The 20301-nt window shown below is 51.0% G+C and overlaps 1 protein-coding gene and 1 pseudogene across 2 annotated transcripts in view; both read left to right on the top strand.

Annotated features, from left to right (window-relative positions):
• Positions 1–20301, top strand: part of KIF26B (kinesin family member 26B) — a gene marked incomplete at its 5' end in the record, with an annotated part of 356664 nt that overhangs the window by 198245 nt on the left and 138118 nt on the right. The gene's annotated exons all lie outside the window — the stretch shown is intronic.
• LOC308535554 (5'-AMP-activated protein kinase subunit gamma-1-like) lies at positions 381–1442 on the top strand (annotated as a pseudogene). The gene has a single exon. The product of its transcript is annotated as a 5'-AMP-activated protein kinase subunit gamma-1-like (transcript).

Genomic DNA, 20301 nt, shown 5'->3' on the forward strand with positions numbered 1-20301 from the left:
GTGTGCGCGCATGTGTGTGTGTTTCTGTGTATGTGTGCACAGCACAGGGTGTTTCTTACTGGACAGGGTTGTGGCATCCGTATCCAGAAGACAAGCACCCAGAGTTGTGTGCTAAGAGGGCCCCGATATTGCATCTAAGGAGCAGGGCGGTGGCATGACATTCTCCCGAGAGGAGTCCTCATTGAAAAACGTCCCGTGCGTCATGTGCCATTTTTATGAAAATATGAGGAGGTTGGAGAAAAGAATAAGAAAATAATGAGGCTTTTGAGGAAAGAAGGGAGCTGTTTGCCAAAGGAGGGAGCCGGGCTTAGAGAGTTATCGTTTGGGCCCCTTCCCCAGCGAGCTTCTAGAGTGAACGCGGCCAGCGGGCGCCCCCAGCAATGGGGACGGTCATTTCTTCAGGTAGCTCCCCAGCTCTGGAAGATGAGGATCCTCAGAGACCCCAGAATCCAACAACAGTGTGTCTACTTCCTTCATGAAGTCTCATCGCTACTATGACCTGATTCCCACAAGCTCCACATTGGTTGTGGTTGACACTTCCCTGCAGGTGAAAAAAGCTTTCTTTGCTTTGGTGACTAATGGTGTATGAGCTGCCCCTTTGAGGGCCAGTAAGAAGCAAAGTTTTGTGGGCATGCTGACCATCACCGATTCCATCAATATTCTGCACCACGACTACAAATCAGCCTTGGGACAAATCTAGGAGCTGGAAGAGCACAAGATGGAAACTTGGAGAGAAATATACTTACAGGACTCCTTAAACCATGTGCGTGCATTTCTCCTAATGCCAGCTGGTTTGATGCTGTCTCTTCATGAATCCGGAACAAGATTCATAGGCTGCCAGTTACTGACCCAGAATCAGGCAACACCTTGTACATCCTCACCCACAAGCGCATCCTCAAGTTCCTCAAATTATTTATCACCGAGTTCCCCAAGCCAGAGCTCATGTCTGAGTCTCTGGAAGAGCTACAGACTGGCACCTATGCCAACATTGCTATGGTCTGCACTACCACCCCCGTCTACATGGCTCTGGGCATTTGCGTGCAGCACCGAGTCCCGGCCCTGCCTGTGGTGGATGAGAAAGGGCGTATGGTGACATCTCCTCCAAGTTTGATGTTATCAATATGGCAGCAGAAAAGACCTCCACAACCTAGATGTGTCTGACCAAAGCCCTCCAGCAATGATCACATTGCTCTGAGGGTATCCTTAGGTGCTACCTGCATGAAACTCTGGAGACCATCATCAACAGGCCGGTGGAAGCAGGAGCTCACCGACTTGTAGTGGTGGATGAGAATGAAGTGGTCAAGGGCATTGTCTCACTGTCAGACGTCCTGCAGGCCCTGGTGCTCACAGGCGGAGAAAAGCCCCGAGCTAGGGGAAGGGGTCAGGTGGCACCGAGGGTTATGCCCACTCAGTGCCTGCACCAAGCTTGGAACCACAGATGAAACCTTGAGAGAATTGTGACTGTTCCTGCCCAGGAGACCTCTATCCTTCTACCTGAGAGCCAGGGAAGATACGGGGAAGGGAAGGAGAATGGATTTGTAGCTGTCCTATCCTCACACATGAGGAAAACTTTCAGCCCAGCCCCGTGGTCGGCAAACCACGGCTCGCGAGCCACATGCGGCTCTTTGGCCCTTTGAGTGTGGCTCTTCCACAAAATACCACGTGCGGGCGCGCACGTACAGGGCGATGGAAGCTTCGTGGCCCATGCGCAGAAGTCAGTATTTTGTGGAAGTGCCACACTCAAGGGGCCAAAGAGCCGCATGTGGCCCATGAGCCACGGTTTGCCAACCACTGGCCTACCCCATCCCAGCTCCTGTCCACTTAGACATGCCCATTCTGGGTGAGCTATGGGCTCTGTGCCACTTGGACAAATTCTGATCTCTAAGAGAGCCGGTCTTTGCCTCTCTCTCTGCCCCTGACTCCCCCCACCACAGCACAACTCTTCATAAAAATATTTTTATTCATCCTGTTTCATGCTGTATGGAGGAGGCTGAGTCCATTTAGTCACATTTCTTCCCGTAGTGGGAGTGGGGAGGATCACGGGGAGGAAGGCCTTTGGGTTCCTGTGCGATATTCATACGAAGAGAAGTGGGGTTGGGTGGAGGAGGACTGTAAGGGATTAGTTAAGGCTATTGCTTTTCATGGAAAACCTAATTAAAATGAAGAACCTCTTAAAAAAAATTTAGTTTTTGGAATTCTTCTACCTTAAAGGAGAGAAAGAGAGCTTGCGGGGGGGGGGGGGGGTGGGCGGAGAGGGGGGGAAGGGGAGACGCCCTTGTTACTGAGTTGAGTGACGTTTTTCTTTATTAAAAGGTTATGAAGTCTGGCATTCGAGCCGGCTGATAACAGCTCAGTTACACCCTGTGGTTTGGTTTGGTTCGTTTCTGCGAGCTGTGCTCTTGGAACAGTTTGCATCTAGACTGTTGGATTAAGGGTTCTTGCAGGGGAGATATTATTGATTCAGCAAGTAAGGCTGCTTGCTGAAGTAGTTATTTAAAAAAATATATATGTTTTAAAATATATTACATACAGCCCTAAACGGTTTGGCTCAGTGGATAGAGCGTTGGCCTGCGGACTGAAAGGTCCCAGGTTCGATTCCGGTCAAGGGCATGTACCTTGGTTTCGGGCATATCCCCAGTGGGGGGTGTGCAGGAGGCAGCTGATTGATATTTCTCTCTTATCAATGTTTCTAACTCTCTATTCCTCTCCCTTCCTCTCTGTAAAAATATCAATAAAATATAAAAATATATATATATATATTACATACACACACTATGTCCAAACACGCTAAATACGTGTGTGTGTGTGTGTTGGTTTGTTTTGTAACCTCAGCTGGGGTAGAAAGAGAAGGGTGTCGCCTTCTCTTAATCCAACAGTCTAGAATGGCTCAGTGGTTGAGCATCGACTTATGAACCAGGAGGTCATGGTGCGATTCCCAGTCAGGGCACATGCTTAGCTTTAATGTGGGGATTTTATGGTTCCCTTTTCTCTTCATTTTTTTTTTTTTTTGTGTGTGTGTGTGGTTCATTTTTCTTTGGTGGTATCCATTAAGGGGGGTATCCATTAAGGGGGTGGTAGCCGAATTGATTGGCAGAGTCCTCAGGCATTTCGGGTGTATTATGAATATTTGGATGTATTTTAACTTTCCCTACCTGTAGCAAAAGCTCTGTGCCCTGACCGGGAATCGATCCCTGGTGTGGGGCGTGCAGGAGGCAGCCGATCAGTGATTCTCTCTGATCATTGATGTTTCTATCTCTCCTTTTCCCGTCCTCTCTGAAATAAATAAAAATTTATTTTTTTTTAAAAAAGGAGAAGGGTCTATACTGGGAGAGTCGTTGCCACCTGGGGTATAAAGAGACTCTGGCTGCCACTGCAGCGACCGGCCTCCTCCCCCACCAGCATGGCCCCCCGTCCAGCACCAGCACCTGCTTGTCATGTGGAAACGCTGCCTTAGTTTGTCGGCTGTGCTTCTGAGCTGCGGCGACAGACATACTAGGTCACTCCGGGAGAATGTCGGGAAGGGGTGACCTGCCTTTACTTGGCATTGTCTGGCTCCTTATCTCAATTAAAATCAAGCCCTTAACTTGGCTTTAATGTGGGGATTTTGTGGTTCACTTTTCTCTTCATTTTTTGTGTGTGTGTGTGTGCAGTTCATTTTTCTTTGGTGGTATCCATTAAGGGGGGGCGGTAATCCATTAAGGGGGTGGTAGCTGCATAGATTGGCAGAGTCCTCAGGCATTTCGGGTGTATTATTAATATTCAGATGTATTTTAACCTTCCCTACCTGTAGCAAAAGCGATTGTGGCTTAATCAGGGTTATCTTTTACTCCAGAATTAAACCATGTTTTTTGTGGTTACCCTGAGGTGAGGCACAGCGAAGTGACTTTTTCAAGTGACTTTTGTATTAGTCAAATCTTTCAAAACTACCACACAGACTTGTAAAAACTTGTACTCCCACGTATCCGTGATTGAGTGGCATTGTTGCTGCCGTGTTTAACGAAAGGACGACCTAGAGCCCTAATGCAACGCATCCCAAACCCGGTTGCCTTAAACATTGAATCCTTTTTACCGTCCACCTACGTACGGTGCGTGCAGCGCCGTGCTGCGCTCCATGAGGGGGATGTGATCCAGTCCCCGATTTTAGGGACCCAAGATCTCATTCGAACGTCTTAAAGGTGCACAGGGAAACGGATGCAAAAGGCAGTGGAGGGATATAGGCCCGTTGAGTAGAACCAGAAGGGAATTCCCTGGGGTCAGAGGAACCCGAGGTCATGGTGGGTTGGAGTGGGGAGTCATAGGGAAGAAGTGGGGTTCGACTTAGGTCTTTAAAGAACCAAGAGGGTTCGGATGAGCAAAATGCTCCAGGGCACACGTTCTGATCACTCAGAGTTTGGGACTCTCGGCCCAGGGTGCTGTGTTGGGGTGAGTGTGACTGGAGGGCGCCTGATACCAGGCTTAGTGGCTGTGGCTGGTGGGGCGCTCCCTGAGGGATTGTGAGCACGGAGAGCCTGGCATTGCTAATGGATCAGTCAGAAGGGGGATGAACGTGGCTGTTGCGATGGTCGAGGCTGCAGTTACTGAGGATCTGGATCAGGCAGACGTGCACAGAAAGCAATGGATTCGAGTCATGGGGGGCGGGGGGAGGATTGGCAAGGGCAGCCAAGCAGTTCACGCCTGAAGAACGCTGTGGTCTGGAGCACTCCACAGTCCTTGTCTGACCTCCTGAAGGACGAGAGGCCTTCCTGATGTGTTTGAAATTCCCTGACCATTGGTGCACAATCTATGCATATAAAAGGCTAATATGCAAAGTGTCCCCTTGGGAGTTTGACCGGGAGGCTGGGCGTTTGCTCGCTATGATGTGTGCTGACCACCAGGGGGTGGCAGGGAACATGGCAGGCTGAAGGAGTGAGGGAAGGAGGAACATGGGGCGCTGAGGGAGCGAGGGAAGGAGGAGGCAGGGAGGCGGGGAACCTGATCGGCCCTGATTGCCGGCCAGGCCTAGGGACTCTACCTGTGCACGAATTTCGTTTACTGGGCCTCTAGTTTTAAATAATCTCTATGTAACTTTCCGATGCTCATTTCCTTCTGGATTCCCCGGCACAGTTTCACATTTTCTCTCTCTCTCTCTCCTCCCCCTCTTTCTCGCTCAGAAATATATATGTTTGATTTGATAACTGGCTCAAGAATTTCCAGTTACATTCTGTTCCTCTTCAGCTTTTGGAGATACTTGGGAGGTAGCCAGCGGGAGAGAACGTGAGAATATAAAAATAAACCCACAGATTTGGGCTTGAGCGGCGGGAAGGATGAAGCCGCCATTAGCGAGACAGAAAAGGCATGAGAAGGAGAATGATGGGAGTCCGGTTGGAAATGCGGCGTTGAACTGCCCCTGACATCCAGGAGGTGCTGTCTCGCGGGCGGTTAGACAAATGAGTCTGGCGCGCAGGAAGCCGTCTGGGCTGGAGATATAAATTTGGGCTCATTGGCATAGAGACGGTGTTTTAAACCATGAAACTGAGCAGGGTCACCAAGGTTCCCATTTATCTTAAGGACCAAATAACATAAACGCGGAGAGAATGGTAATATTTTCTGTTTACTGAGTTCTAACAAGGAGCTCATGTCATAACTAAAACACACAGCACAGATAAGCTTCTCCAGAAACACACGTGTAACATGGTTGAGCTACGTTACATATGTCCACGTTTATGTGTGCAGGCACCCGGGGTACATGTACAGAGTCTTTGGAAACGCCTGGGGCCATGGCATCCCTGGTGGGTGAGGCCTCTCCTTCTAGCTCTGCTGTCCATGTTGGGGTTGTTTTCCTGTCCTCTTACGGGCGCCTTGCTTTGTGGTGGGTATGAGAAGGCACAGGAATGGCTGTTCGGCTGAGACGTTTGTAAAAAGTGGGCGGAAACCTTACCTACTAGTAACTTGACTCATTGGCGGGCAGAGGACGGTGAAGAGCAGCCCTTGACGTTGTTAGATGTCTGACTGCTGTACCACGGCATCAAGTTCATCCGAAGAGGCGAGTGGGACGCTGACTGGCCCAGAAGCGTGTCAGGGAGGAGCAACTGTAGACCCGAGGGGTGGAGCCAGGAGGAGAGGGGAGGGAGGAGGAGTGGGAGTTATCATCAGATATTTGAACGGGCACAGACTTGTATGTTGCTCTAGACCAGTGATGGCGAACCTATGAACTCATTTTTTTGGTTGATTTTTCTTTGTTAAATGGCATTTAAATATATAAAATAAATATCAAAAATATAAGTCTTTGTTTTACTATGGTTGCAAAGATCAAAACATTTCTATATGTGACACAGCACCAGAGTTAAGTTAGGGTTTTTCAAAATGCTGACACGCTGAGTTCAAAAGGTTCGCCATCACTGCCCTAGACAGAACTAGGATTCGCGGGTAAGGGTTGCAAGTAGATAAATCTGCATTTAAATAGAACTTCCGTGCACCCACCACCCTGTTGGCGTAACATGTGCCAGCGGGGTGACCACCAGTCAGGGGCACAACCAGAGGGACTCCCATGGGCCAGGACCTCTCAGCTCTGCCAGTGATGAATTCCATGGGTCTCCGTTGGCATGTCTCAGAATCTAACGATGGGATGGTGTGGGGGAGGTAGAGGAGGGAGTGGGGGGCGGAATGGTGATGGAGAGAGACGTGGCTTGGAATCAGGAAATATTCTCAGTAAAACAGACAGAGATCACCTGGTCTAATCTCACTTTATAGAAAAAGAGATGACAGGATCCACACAGCAGTTTATCGGGAGGAATACGCTGATTCAGACCTTCTCCTCTTAGCCCCTCTCCCAGAGTTATGTTACATTTCAGATTGGGCAACAACTACCACACGAGAAGTACTTGTCACGTGCCAGGCATTGGGCTGGCCGGGCCCTGCGCATGCATTTCCTTCTCTAAAATGTCACCTGTCAGTGGTGTCTCTTAGGACCGGCGGTGGGCCATTACCTTTCTGACTGTGAGGGGTTCCCCATCAGCGGTAACTGGCAAACCCTCTCACCAGGCCTGGGTGCAGGGAAGGCCCGCAGCCACCGCTCAGCTGGGCAGGACGTGTTTGGGTCCTGTTCCCCCTTTTCAGTCAGTCTGTCTGGAGAACAGTGGGATCCCGGGCCATTCTAATGCTCCCCCGGAAGTAAGGAGAGACACCTCCCAGCTTTCTGTGTATGCACTGCTCCCTGGGGCGGGCTGGTGGGAGAGGACCCGCAGTACACAGACAAACTCTGGACTCCAGCATCATTTAGCGCCCTGGTCCGCGCTGCAGAGCAAGCATGTCAAACTCAAAGGCTAACATGGGCCAAATAAATGAGGCATGTGGCCCGCGGGCCGCGGGTGTGACATGCTTGCTGTAGACAGAGAGATGCCACACTCGTCCCAGCTCTCAGATCTTGGATCTCCCCACATGGAGCTAATGTTTGAAGAGATTCTTTCTTTCCCTGTCCTCACGCGAGGACAGATGTGGCCATGTGCTGGCAGCATCGGGCGCGATGAAGGCAAGAGCTGTCATTGCCGAGCACCAGCCCTGTTTACCTCCCAGAAGCCCCTGGGGCCCGAGGCTGGGGTTTCACCCGCAGACCCTGGTCCACGTCCTTGCCACCCCGAGCGGACTCTGGCGGCGTGTGACAGTGTGTCACCGTGTCACCATCCTCTCTCTCGTCAGCGACACAGCGGCATCCACCACTCGGCACCCGCTCGGGCCCCGGGGGCACTGTCCTGTCCTCGCTAATGAGGCCCAGAGCGAAGGAAGGAAAGGACGAGGGGGCAGTCGTGTGGGTGGAGGAGTCGGTGTGAGCCACGGCGGAGAAGTGAAGGGGCCATTCGGTGGGAGAGACATTTATTTGTAGGTCAGAGCTTCCCGTGAGTGACCCTCTGTCGCCAACATCAGGCTGGATGTCTCCCTGGGAGCGGTGTGTTCAGAGGCCACACTGTTCTGCACACAAATCCAGAGGCGGAATGTAAACATCATTAGCCGACTCGCCAGCGCCGGGAAGAAATTGCCCGAGGGCACCTGCTTTCCGCGCCGTGTATGCCATCCGCCCCGTCTCCTGTGGGTGGAGAAGAGAGAACACCTCCGGGTAGGATGGGTGGGCAAGGGCCATGGGACTCACTTCACTGATGGACTCTGGAGCCTTAATTACCGTCTCATCCCTCTTTTAAAAAATATATGTATATTTTTACTTATTTCAGAGAGGAAGGGAGTGGGAGAGATAGAAACACCAATGATGAGAGAGAATCACTGATTGGCTGTCCCCTTCTGGGGATTGAGCCTGCAACCTGGGCATGTGCCCTCGACCGGAATCGAACCTGGGACCCTTCAGTCCACAGGCTGACGCTCTATCCACTGAGCCAAACCCGCTAGGGCAGCAATGTCCCATGCCTCTTGAGCCTCCTTGCGGGTGGGTATGATTACCAGTAGTGCTCCCAGCAGTGCTCCCACCAGTGAACGGCTCCCCCAGGGGAACATGTGGATCCAGGAAGGTGGTGTGTGAGTGCCCAGTTCTAAGGGACTAGTGAACGCATCAGTCTCTCTGACGCTGGGGGCTTGGAGCACGGGCGTGTGTGCGGTGTCGTGGTAAGAAGCGCCTAGATCAGGGGTGGGCAAACTTTTTGACTCGAGGGCCACAATGGGTTCTTAAACTGGACCGGAGGGCCGGAACAAAAGCATGGATGGAGTGTTTGTGTGAACTAATATAAATTCAAAGTAAATATCCTATCTAATAAAAGAGAAAGATGGTAATTGGCGTACGACCGCTACCCTTCCCATTGGCTAATCAGGGAGATATGCAAATTAACTGACAGCCAAGATGGTGGCCAGCAGCCAGGCAGCTGATGCGAACAGGGAGGCTTGCTTGCTTCAGTGACGGAGGACTCCAATGTTCCCTGCCTGACTTGCCGGCCTCTCAGCTGCAACTCTAAGCAACTATGTTGCAAATATAGAAGCTAAAAAAACCCAGAAATCTGCTTTACTCAGCCGGGCTTCAGCCAGCCGGACCTCAACATTGTATCAAATACAGACGGTAAACAAAGGCCAGAAACCTGTTTTTAGCAGCTGAGGCCTCAGAGCTAAAGCTGGCCCAGAATAAAAAAAGAAAAAAGAAAAAAAGGAGCGGTTGGGAGCTTCAGTCACCCGTCAGCCTGAAAACAGCCCTCAGCTCCTCACCCAGACTGGCCAGGCACCCCAGTGGGGACCCCCACCCTGAAGGGTGTGTGACCAGCTGCAAACAGCCATCATCCCCTCATCCAGGCTGGCCAGGCACCCCAGTGGGGACCCCCACCCTGATCCAGGACACCCTTCAGGGCAAACCAGCCAGCCCCACCCATGCACCAGGCCTCTATCCTATATAGTCAAAGGGTAATATGCCTCCCAGCACCGGGATCAGCGGAGCCGCGAGGCCTCCCAGCACCGGGATCAGCGTGACAGGGGACAGCGCCCAAACCCCCTGATCGCCCTGCGGCTCTGTGTGTGACAGGGTGCAGTGCCCTAACCCCCTGATCGGCCCTGCTCTGTGTGTGACAGGGTGCAGCGCCCCAACCCCCTGATTGGCCCTGCCCTGAGTGTGACAGGGGGCGGTGCCCCAACTCCCCTATTGGCCCTACTCTGTGCGTGATAGGGGGAGCTCCCCAACCCCCTGATCAACCCTGCTCTGTGCGTGACAGGGGGTGGTGCCGCAACTTCCCTATCGACCCTGCCTTGAGTGTGACAGGGGGCGGTGCCCCAACCCCCCAATCGGCCCTGCTCTGAGCCCGACCAGGGGCTGCACCTAGGGATTGGGCCTGCCCTCTGCCACCCGGGAGCAGGCCTAAGCCAGCAGGTCGTTATCTCCCGAGGGGTCCCAGACTGCAAGAGGGCACAGGCCGGGCTGAGGAACCCCCTCTCCCCCCCGAGTGCACAAATTTTTGTGCACCGGGCCTCTAGTCATTACATAAAAGGGTATGGTCTTTTTTTTTTTTTTTAGTTTCATTCATTTTAAACGGGCCGTATCCGGCCCACAGGCCGTAGTTTGCCCATGGCTGGCCTAGATCATCACTTCAGAGCGTCCACGCCATAGGAGAAAGCCTCCCCTTTGGGTGTGAGCGGCACCTTGGCTGGTGCCGGCTGGCGCTCCTGGGCACAGCTTCACTTGGAAGGCAGGGAAGTGGGTGCCCGTCAGCGCTTCTGGGCATCTCCTGTTCTGTCCCCTCCAGACCTCAGGGGCCTCATGGGCTGGGGTCTGAGGTTTCATGTGGAATCCAAGAGCCTGGTGGCGGGAGGCTGTCGCAGATCCGACTGTAAGAAAAACAACAGTCACACATACAGCACGTGCACTGCCCCAGCAGGTGCTGAGCCTTCGTGTCTCCGAGTCCCCACGGCTTCTAGTGTCCCCTTATAGGTGAGGGAATGAAGTTTCCAGAGGCCAGGAGAGTAGTCCAGGGTCGTCAGTTGGGGTGGAAATGCAGGTCTGCATGACCCCAGGGCCCAGCCTGAACTGCAGCCTCTCCCAGCCCTGGCCCCGCCCAGCCCTGGCTCCGCCCAGTCTCCTGTCACCTCAGCCACCTGACCTGGCTTCAGGGCAGCAGGGGAAGTGCAGGAATTACGCTTAAGTCCTTAAGGAGACCTAGCTGGTTTGGCTCAGTGGATGGAGCGTTGGCCTGCAGACTACAGGGTCCCAGGTTTGATTCCGGTCAAGGGCACATGCCCGGCTTGTGGTCTCGATCCCCAGTGGAGGGCCTGCAGGAGGCAGCCGATCAATGATTCTCTCTCATCATTGATGTTTCTATCTCTCTCTCCCTCTCCCTTCCTCTCTGAAGTCAATAAAAGTATATTTTTTAAAAAGTTATAAATCCTTAAGGAGGAATTGCACCCACTGATTTGGGAGGGCTTGCGGAGCAAGTTTGCCCGCACACGTTGTCTCAGGTACCCGCCCAGGTGGGCACAGAGCTGCGAGTTCCCACAAGGACCGGCGGGTGCGGTGGCTGGATCAGAAGGTTGAAAAGGAGAAGGCAGATCTCAGCTCTGGAACATTCGTTTTGCTAATTTCATCAGGGTTCCTGTGGAAACCCCACATTCTGATTACTCAGAGCAACTGCTTGGGATTGAGTCAGGATATTTCTTTCTCTCTTAGTCTATCAAATGTTTTTCTCTTTCTTTTCAGCTCTCAGTAACATATTAGTCCCATGTTGATATAAAAACCTGTAAGTCAGATTTCTTCGTCTACCTTTGTATTTTCCTTATGTCTTTTCTTCATTCTGATGCCTCTTCTTGAACTGGAGCTCTTCGCTATAATAACGGTGTTCGGTCACGGAAACCTTAAACCAGGGCGCTTTTTACTTCTCCACTCCAGGGGTGTTCACCTTCATATCTTTTCTCTTTCCCTTTACCCTTCCCCTGGCTGCCTTCCCTCCCATGACCAAGTGCCAATCATCGTGGGTTATCTTTTACTCACTCTGGCCGATATTCTGCATCCCGCCTGCTAGAGAAGGAGGCGCTGAGGAGCTGTCCCGCATTCTGCACCTCCGATCTCACACGTGCAGATAAGCTGTGCGCACCTGACACAGTCACCGGAGCCGTTCCTGCGGGGCCCGCAGACGGTGCGTGGAGGGCACTGCCCGTCGCCGTCACCAGGTCAGCGGGCAGATGCACCACTCGCCCTGTAACCAGACACGGTAGCTTCTCTGACGCGTGTTAACTGACCAGTCTCTGCTACTCCACGTAGTTGCTGGGATGCGCTTCTGGAGTATTGGCTCACAGACAAGACTGATGGAAATTGTGTAGCGCCATGAAACAGGGATTAGAGCATCGTTCAAAGACTGGAGTTTGGATTTGGTTCCAAATCACGGATTTGGAGATCGTTCGAGCAGTTTGGAACTTTTTGTGTGTGTCTTTAACACAGTATATAGAGTGTCCCCAAAACTGTATACACAGCCTTTGAATGATTATAAAGGCTGCGTTGATTAAAATACATCACATTTTTTTTAGCACCCTCTTCCCAGCTGTTATCCCAGCCATGGAAGTATGCACACGTTTTGGGGACACCCTGGAGTGCGAGGGCCTGTGACCGGGACCTGAGAGGGGCTTTTCCTCTCTGGGTTAAGGGGGATGACAAAAGATAAGCAGACTCCTGAGTATTTAAGTCTGTTTTCCCAAAGGAAACTGAGAAATAAAAATAACACTGACCAAGTAACCACCAACAGATGCCTGGATAAGCCAAATGTGGTTTTCCCCAGGAATTGCCCGTGAAAAGGAATGACGTTCTGACACACGCCCCAACATGGGGAGCCTTGCAGACATTGTGCGGAGTGACATGTGCAGTCACAGAAGAACAGACAGTGCCCTGCCACGTCTCTGAGGAACCCAGAGGGGGCAAGTTCATAGGGACGGAGGCCTCGCCGTCGTTATTAGGGAAGAGATGGGGAATTAGTTTAATGGGCACAGACTCAGTTGGGGAAGAAGAAAGTTCTGGAGTGGGTAGGGCTGATGGTTGCCCGACAGTGTGACTGTACTTAGTGCCACTGAAACGTACACCTAGAAAGGGTGAAAGTGGCAGTTTTTATGTTATATATCTATTTACCATAGTTAAAAATATTTTTTTTTAAATGCTGCTCTGGCCCTAACCGGTTTGGCTCAGTGGATGGAGCGTCAGCCTGCGGACTCAAGGGTCCTGGGTTCGATTCCATTCGGGGACGTGTGCCTTGGTTGCGGGCACATCCCCAGTGGGGAGTGTGCAGGAGGCGGCTGATCGATGTTTCTCTTTCATCGATGTTTCTGGCTCTCTATCCCTCTCCCTTCCTCTCTGTAAAAAATAAATAAAAAATATTTTTTAAAAAATGCTGCTCTGCAGTGCCCTGTGAACCGGTGCCCAGTGGAGCCCTTCTCCGTGGGCACAGTCCTTCGGGCGAGGCTGTCCCTGGCACATGGTGACCCTTCCCCCGAGTGACGCTGACATTTCTCCATCATGTGGTGGATCAGTAAGGGAAGGAAAGAGGTAAAATCCCATATTGCCCTGCATCCTGGTCAGCGGTCATTCGTGTTCCGGTTAAATGGGAGCGTTATTTTTTTAGCACCCTCCTCCCAGCTGTTACCCTAAAGCTGCTGGCATTTTCTCAGGGCTTGACCCTTCCGAAAGGCTTGGGAGGAACCCGCGCACCCTGATTAAAAATAGGAGGCATATGCTTTCTCAAGGGTTAATGCCGGCAAAGGGAAGCAATGTTGGTTCTAATTTAAGTGCACATTTCTTAAGGCTCCGTTGTAACCCGTTCCTGTTTTAGCCTCTCCCTGTGGGCCAACACTGCTTCACTGAGCATTTCTTAAAAATCATTGGGAAACTCCAGAAAAAGATTCCTTCCTTTTTGTTTCTCCTTGTCCTCCTCCTCCTCCTTCTCCTCCTCCTCTTCCTCCTTCTTTTAAATGAGGGTCATACTTGGAGCAACAGAAGGAAGAAAAGCATTTGTCAGTTGGATAAATCATTTCCAAGAAAGAGGTTTTGGCAAAGTGTAAGATTGAGCAGGCAATTCAAGGGGAAAAGGAGAAAAGAACATCACAGGTAGTACTACACAAATGCTTTTCATACAGAACTTTGAAATACATAATGTCCTTTGTAGTATCTCATTTAATGCTCACCATGGCTCAGCAATACAGAGATCATTGTTTTCCAGCTGAAGCAATGAAACTTCAGCGTTCATAGGTGGCCTGCTCAAGGTCACGCAGGCGTAGGACAACGACCAAACTCTAGGAGAGTCACGCCCCTGTCCACAGCACCTGCTGTCCCGATGCGTAAGGCCCAGGCCCGCGGCTGGCTTTGTGTCGTGGTGCTGGCTCCCCATTGTCAACCCTCGTGGCTCCATGTACATGTGAAATGAACCTCTAATTGCGGAAAATAGAGACCCTGTGTGTTGAGAGTCCCTTGAAGCGTTTCGGCAGCACCATGTCTTTGCGTGTGTCCTTGTACATACAAGCTTGTACATTTCTGAAATGGCCTGGAACTCCTGAATTTGAGCTCTTAAGGTGAACAGGTTTAAACAGATGGGAGGCTCATACATAGCTAAGAGTGCGCCACTGCCGGGACTTTATAATTTGCAGGGCCCAGGGCAAAAGCGGCCTCTTGCTCAAAAATTACTGAAAATCGCAAGATGGTGACAAGCCGATGCGAGCACCTCTGCGGGTCGCCTCTGCACGGTGCACAGGGGGCCTGGGGGCGGCCTTCCCTCACCTTCCTTTTGTTTGTTTGTTTCAAATTGTTTATTTCCCCCCAGCTTTATTGAGGTATAATTGACATATTGGAAGATACTTAAAGTGAGCATTGTGATGATTTGAAATACTGATACATTGTGAAAGGATTCCCATCTGGTTAATCATCACATCCACGCCCTCACATATTTCGTGTGTGTGTTGTGTGTGTGTGTGTGTGTGTGAGAGAGAGAGAGAGAGAGAGAGAGAGAGAGAGAGAGAGGAAGAACATTTAAGTCAGGGGTCCTCAAACTTTTCAAATGGGGCCGGTTCACTGTCCCTCAGACCATTGGAGGGCTGGACTATAGTTTTAAAAAAAACTATGAACAAATTCCTATGCACACTGCACATATCTTATTTTGAAGTAAAAAAACAAAACGGGAACAAATACAGTATTTGTATTTGCATGTAGCCCGCGGGCCATAGTTTGAGGACCCCTGATTTAAGTCCTACCCTCTAAGCCAGTGGTTCTCAACCTTGGCTGCACATTAGAATCCCCTGGGAATCTTTTTAAAATCCTGATTTCTGGGCCTCATCCTCCGGAAATTCTCTCTCTTTGTGATGGGGTGGGGCCACCACATGAGTCACAAAGAAACAGAATTTCCGGAGGATGAGGCCCAGAAATGAGGATTTTAAAAAAGATTCCCAGGGGATTCTAATGTGCAGCCAAGGTTGGGAACCACTGCTCTAAGCAAATTTGAATTATACAATAGAGTATTATCATCTCTGGTCACCATGTGAAGGCCTCATTCATCGTATAGCTGCAAGCGTGTCCCCTCCCCCACACTTTTACGGGCCCGTGCCTCTCTCCTTGGCACAGGTGAGGAGTTAAAGGAAAGGTGGCCGGCCGTCCCGAGACCTGAGCCCTCTTCTCAGACCCACAGTTTTTGGTTGGACGTCTGCTTTGTGTCCTCGGGGCCTGAGAATGTTCCATGGGTGCAGCGCCTTCCCTCTCCATTGCTTTGCTGGCGACTGTTGGGCTCACGTAGCTTGAAAAGGCCCCCCGGCCACATGATCAAAAGGAGCAAAAGGCTTCACACCCCCCGACGTTGGACCACAGTGTTGCCAACAGATCCCAGCAGTGGACGCACTCCCTAAAACAGTGATGGCGAACCTTTTGAGCTCGGCGTGTCAGCATTTTGAAAAACCCTAACTTAACTCTGGTGCCGTGTCACATATAGAAATTTTTTGATCTTTGCCACCATAGTAAAACAAAGACTTATATTTTTGATATTTATTTTATATATTTAAATGCCATTTAACAAAGAAAAATCAACCAAAAAAAATGAGTTCGCGTGTCACCTCTGACATGCGTGTCATAGGTTCGCCATCACTGGGCTGAAAACACCGAATAGACAGCGGTCCTTGCAGGGTGGGCATGCACCAGAGAATGCGAAGGGGGCGGGACTGGTGGTGGCATCTGTCACATCTTGGGCTGAGCAGGACCCCACAGCCCGGTTCCTGGAGGAACAGGCTCCTGGGAGTGATTCCCCCATTGGCCTGGGAGACCCCGGCGCCTCCTGGTGGGCCCATGATTGGGGTCAGATCTGGACGGGAGATCACATCACTCTGCTGGGCCCTGTGCTCCTCCATCTGCCTCCTGGTGGACGGAAGGCCGGGGTCTGGGCTGTAAGGAGACTTACAGTAGAGGGAAGCGTTTCAGCCGTAAGATGATGATGATAATTATCCCCAGGCACCACAGCCGGGCTCCATTTGCATTTCAGACGCTGAGATCAGAGGGCAGAGCTCTCAGAGGTTAATTTTGTGAGGGAGCCCTTAACAACAGAGGCGGGAGACGGGATTCTGTGCGCCGTGGGCTGGGTGTGCAGTTGGAAGATGCAAAGATCCTGGTAAGATGAAAGCTCTGCTAGGACTCTTGAGCAAGCTGCACGCTCTTTTATTTGCAAATGACCTCTCGCCTCCATCTCGGAGGACTCCCTGGGCTCCAGCTCCCCGGAGTCCCTGTGGATTTCAGGGACAGGAAAGCAGCTCCTCCTGTCTTACAAGTCACTGCGAGGCAGGGCCAGCTAGTCCCGGCAGCTCGACCTCCTCGCTGGGGACCCAGGGAAGGGCTGTGTGTTGATCGTCATATGCGTGTCCATCATAAAGCAGTCCTTCGGCATTGCAGGCTTTTTCTTGGACAAACTTATTGAAACGCAGCCCAGAGGGGACTAATGCCTCCTATTCAACCCCAAGAGCAGAGGAGAGAGAGCGCCTCTTTTGTTCAATTGCAGTTGCATCAATTACGAATAGACATGGGCTGGGCTGGTGATGCACATGCAGGGAGGATATGTATACCTCCTGGGAGGAAATATGATGGCTCATTTTCTTTTAAAATGATCCAATCTGCGATCAAGTCCTGGGGTGGAAACCCACGAGGTGGCCAGCCACACAGGCTGAAACGACTTGCGGCAGCCCGCAGATGTCTGCTCAGCGGCTCACTTCCCGGGATAGACAGACTCAGTGCATCTTAAATATATTTCTATTGATTTCAGAGAGGAAGGGAGAGGGAAAGAGACATAGAAACATCAACGATGAGAGCAAATCATGGATCGGCTGCCTCCTGCACGCCCCCCGCTGGGGATCGAGCCCACAACCCGGGCATGTGGGCCGACTGGGAATCGAACCGCAACCTCCTGGTTCATAGGTCGATGCTTAACCCACGGAGCCACGCCGGCCAGGTCAGACTCAGTGCATTTTAAACACAGGACTGCATCCCTCTCGAAAGATTTGATTGTAGTGTTTGTGAGGCTTGTCATTTTTTAAAGCGAGAAAACGTGTGTTCCATTTCTGAGTCCTCTCTGGGTGGTGGGTGGGCAACCTCCAGGGTTATCAGAAGGAAGAAGCACACTTGTTCCTCAGAAGGTCTAACGCGACGTGGCTTCGTGGCACACACACCAGAGCTCTCTCTCAGACACGGCGACTGACGTTCCCATGATTCTATCCGTGCTAGTGACAGCCAACACCCGCTGCATGCCAACACCCCTGGCACGCGGCTAAGAACTTTATCCTAGTTGTATTATTTAATTTTTACAAAATCATATTGACGGAGAGCCTGTGACTAACCTAGTTTTATAGAAGGAGAGTCAGAGGGCCGGGGACGATCAGGAACATGTCCCGGAACAGTTCACGAGGCGATCGCCCGTGGGTAAACCTACTTCTTTCTGTGTCCGAACCTTGCGCTGGTAACCGCCGTGCTGCCGACGGAGAACTGTGTCACTCCCCGGATAGGAATCGGTTTCAGCTTTCCTGCTCGCGACACTCAAAGGTTGGCCTCTGCCTTCCGATGGCGCTTGGCAGGAATGTGGCTGTGATTGAGGTGTGATATCTGCAAAGGGTAGAGCCAGCACAAAGGGAAGATGGACTGGAGTCGCCATTCCCACCCCCAGCCTGAGTGTTCTATCCCTGGGGACTTCTGCGCTGGCCCCGTGCCACCCGGCTTCCCTCGAACACATCTTTATCATCAGTTCTTCTAGCCCAGCGGTTCTCAACCTTCTGGCCCTTTAAATACAGCTCCTCATGTGGTGACCCAACCATAAAATTATTTTCGTTGCTACTTCATCACTGTAATGTTGCTGCTGTTATGAATCGTCATGTAAATATCTGATATGCAGGATGTATTTTCATTGTTGCAAATGGAACATAACTAAAGCATAGTGATTAATCACAAAAACAATATGTAATTATAGATGTGTTTTCCGATGGTCTTAGGCGACCCCTGTGAAAGGGTCGTTCGACCCCCAAAGGGGTCGCGACCCACAGGTTGAGAACCGCTGTGCCTGTCAGCAGGCAACAGAATAAACAGTAGGCAGTTTGCTATGAGTGTCTCATTGAAAGCAATGCCCATTTCCCATTAATTCTACTTCTGGATTTTTTTTCTTCCTTAACATTGAATCCTTGGGACATGGTATATAGGGTGAAAATATTTGGGGATATCTGAGGGTGGTTTTCTGGTACCTCTAGTGTTGCCTGTGAGTCTTTCTCTCAAGAATCCCAAGTCCTTTGTGAGTTCTCATTTATAAAATACACTCCAATTTTAGCCGGAGACATAAAAAGTGAGCAAGGAAATGGTGTTTTGAAGTATCTATGATATTGGCAAATCAATCAGATCCTTGTAATTTTCCATTTTTTTACAGAAAATTCGGCCACATGCCCATCTCTTCTGTAATGAAGTCTTCCCCTTTCGTTTTGTTGCTTAGATTGGCATTGGCCCCATGAGAAATCACTGAACAGATTTAATTCTGCTTATTCTTTCTTTTGAGGCAGCGTATTTCTTCTCTGCTAGAATTACCCAAAGAATGAAATGAATTCCAACCAGAGATGGAAGGGCCTCAACATTTGGGTCAAAGCTACCACGTAAGTGGCTTTGTCTGGCAGTTCCAGCATTTTCACATTTCTCTCCTGGACAGAAAATAACTATATTGCAATTTCAGAATTACAAGCAGTCCACATCACTGACTGCTGCTGTTTCCTGTTACTTGGATGTAACACACCTAGTTTCATTGTCTAGGGCAGTGGTCGGCAAACTGCGGCTCAGCAAACTGCGGCTCGCGAGCCACATGTGGCTCTTTGGCCCCTTGAGTGTGGCTCTTCCACCAAATACCGACTTCTGGCATGGGCCACAAAGTTTCCGTTGCACTGTACGTGTGCGCCTGCACGTGGTATTTTGTGGTATTTTGTGGAAGAGCCACACTCAAGGGGCCAAAGAGCCGCATGTGGCTCGAGAGCCGCAGTTTGCCGGCCACGGGTCTAGGGCATTCTGCTCACGTGCAGGGCAGCTGCATGGGCAGGTGACCTCCGAGTCCTGGGCCGGGTGCAGCGTGTGGGGCCCTAACTTGGTCAGGTGGGCAGAGCCAGCCCGAGCCGTGTCACCAGGCCTGACGGGCCCGGGCCTCCAGGGGCTCCTTGCGGGGGACAGAGAGCAGGCAGCCCTAAACAGTACAAGCGATCGAAAGCCCAGCAAACCGAGTTCTGGGTCAGGTCTTACCTCCTGTGTGAACTTGGCTAAGATACAAGCTGCTTTTTTCTTTCAAAAATTTAAAAAAAAATTATTTCAGAGAGGAAGGGAGAGGTGGGGAGAGAGAGAAACATCAATGATGAGAGAGAATCATTGATCGGCTGCCTCCTGCACGCCCCGCACTGGGGGTTGACCTGACTGGGAATTGAACCATGACCTCCTGGTTCATAGGTTGATGCTCAACCACTGAGCCACACTGGCCAGGCCTAAGCTGCTTTGACCTCAGTTTCTCTGAGGATAAAACGGAGATAATGGACCAGGAAATCTCTTAAGTTCCTGCCAAGTGTAAGTTCAAGGATCACAGGAGGGCAGGCTGTGATCGATGCTCTTCCACTCTCTGCATCTGGGAGGGAGGGGGCGGGGAGCAGTCCCATGGAGCCCCCTGAGGACACGGGCTGAACCCTGCCAGGTCTGGTCCAGGAAGTGCCACTTGGCGGCCTTTCTAGGTCCTTGATGTGTTTCACTAAAGCAGAGTCCAATTCCAATATTCTCTTTGCTTAGGGCGAGACCCACAAGCCGTGTGAGCTTTCTTCCGACGGAGAGAGGGAGGGTCCTGGTCCCTAGAATACAGTGCTCTGCTGTCAGCTTTAGGGAGACCTTCCCGTGACCCCAGTTCCTCTTTGTGTGCAAGGAGAATAGTAAGAAAACGGGGCTAAATCGGGCCAGGAAAGAGCCAAGATGACAACAGCTCCCATGATGTTTTAAGAGAAAAACAAAGGTGCAAACCCAGCAAATAAGGCCCCGGGGCCACTAAGGTCCTCAGTGGACTTGGGTGCAGAGGGCACTTCCATTCGTCTTTCGATGGGGCTTAGGTTGCTTCCACATCCGGCTGCTGTGAGTCACGCTGCCGTGAACTCGGGGTGCCTGTGTCAGATGGCATAGGCTTATCGGGGTGAGCACTTCATCAGTTATGTGGAGTCTAATCACGAGGCAGTACACCTGAAACTAATGTATTGTATGCCAACTATAACTGAAATATTTTTAATGAAAGTTAATTTAAAACACAAAAGAAGGCTTTCACTCTGACCTCGGCCAGCTGGGTGCTTTGCAGTGATTTGGGTTGGGAT

The sequence above is a fragment of the Myotis nattereri genome (genome assembly GCF_964212035.1).
Source record: "Myotis nattereri genome assembly, chromosome: 20".
NCBI lineage: Eukaryota > Metazoa > Chordata > Mammalia > Chiroptera > Vespertilionidae > Myotis > Myotis nattereri.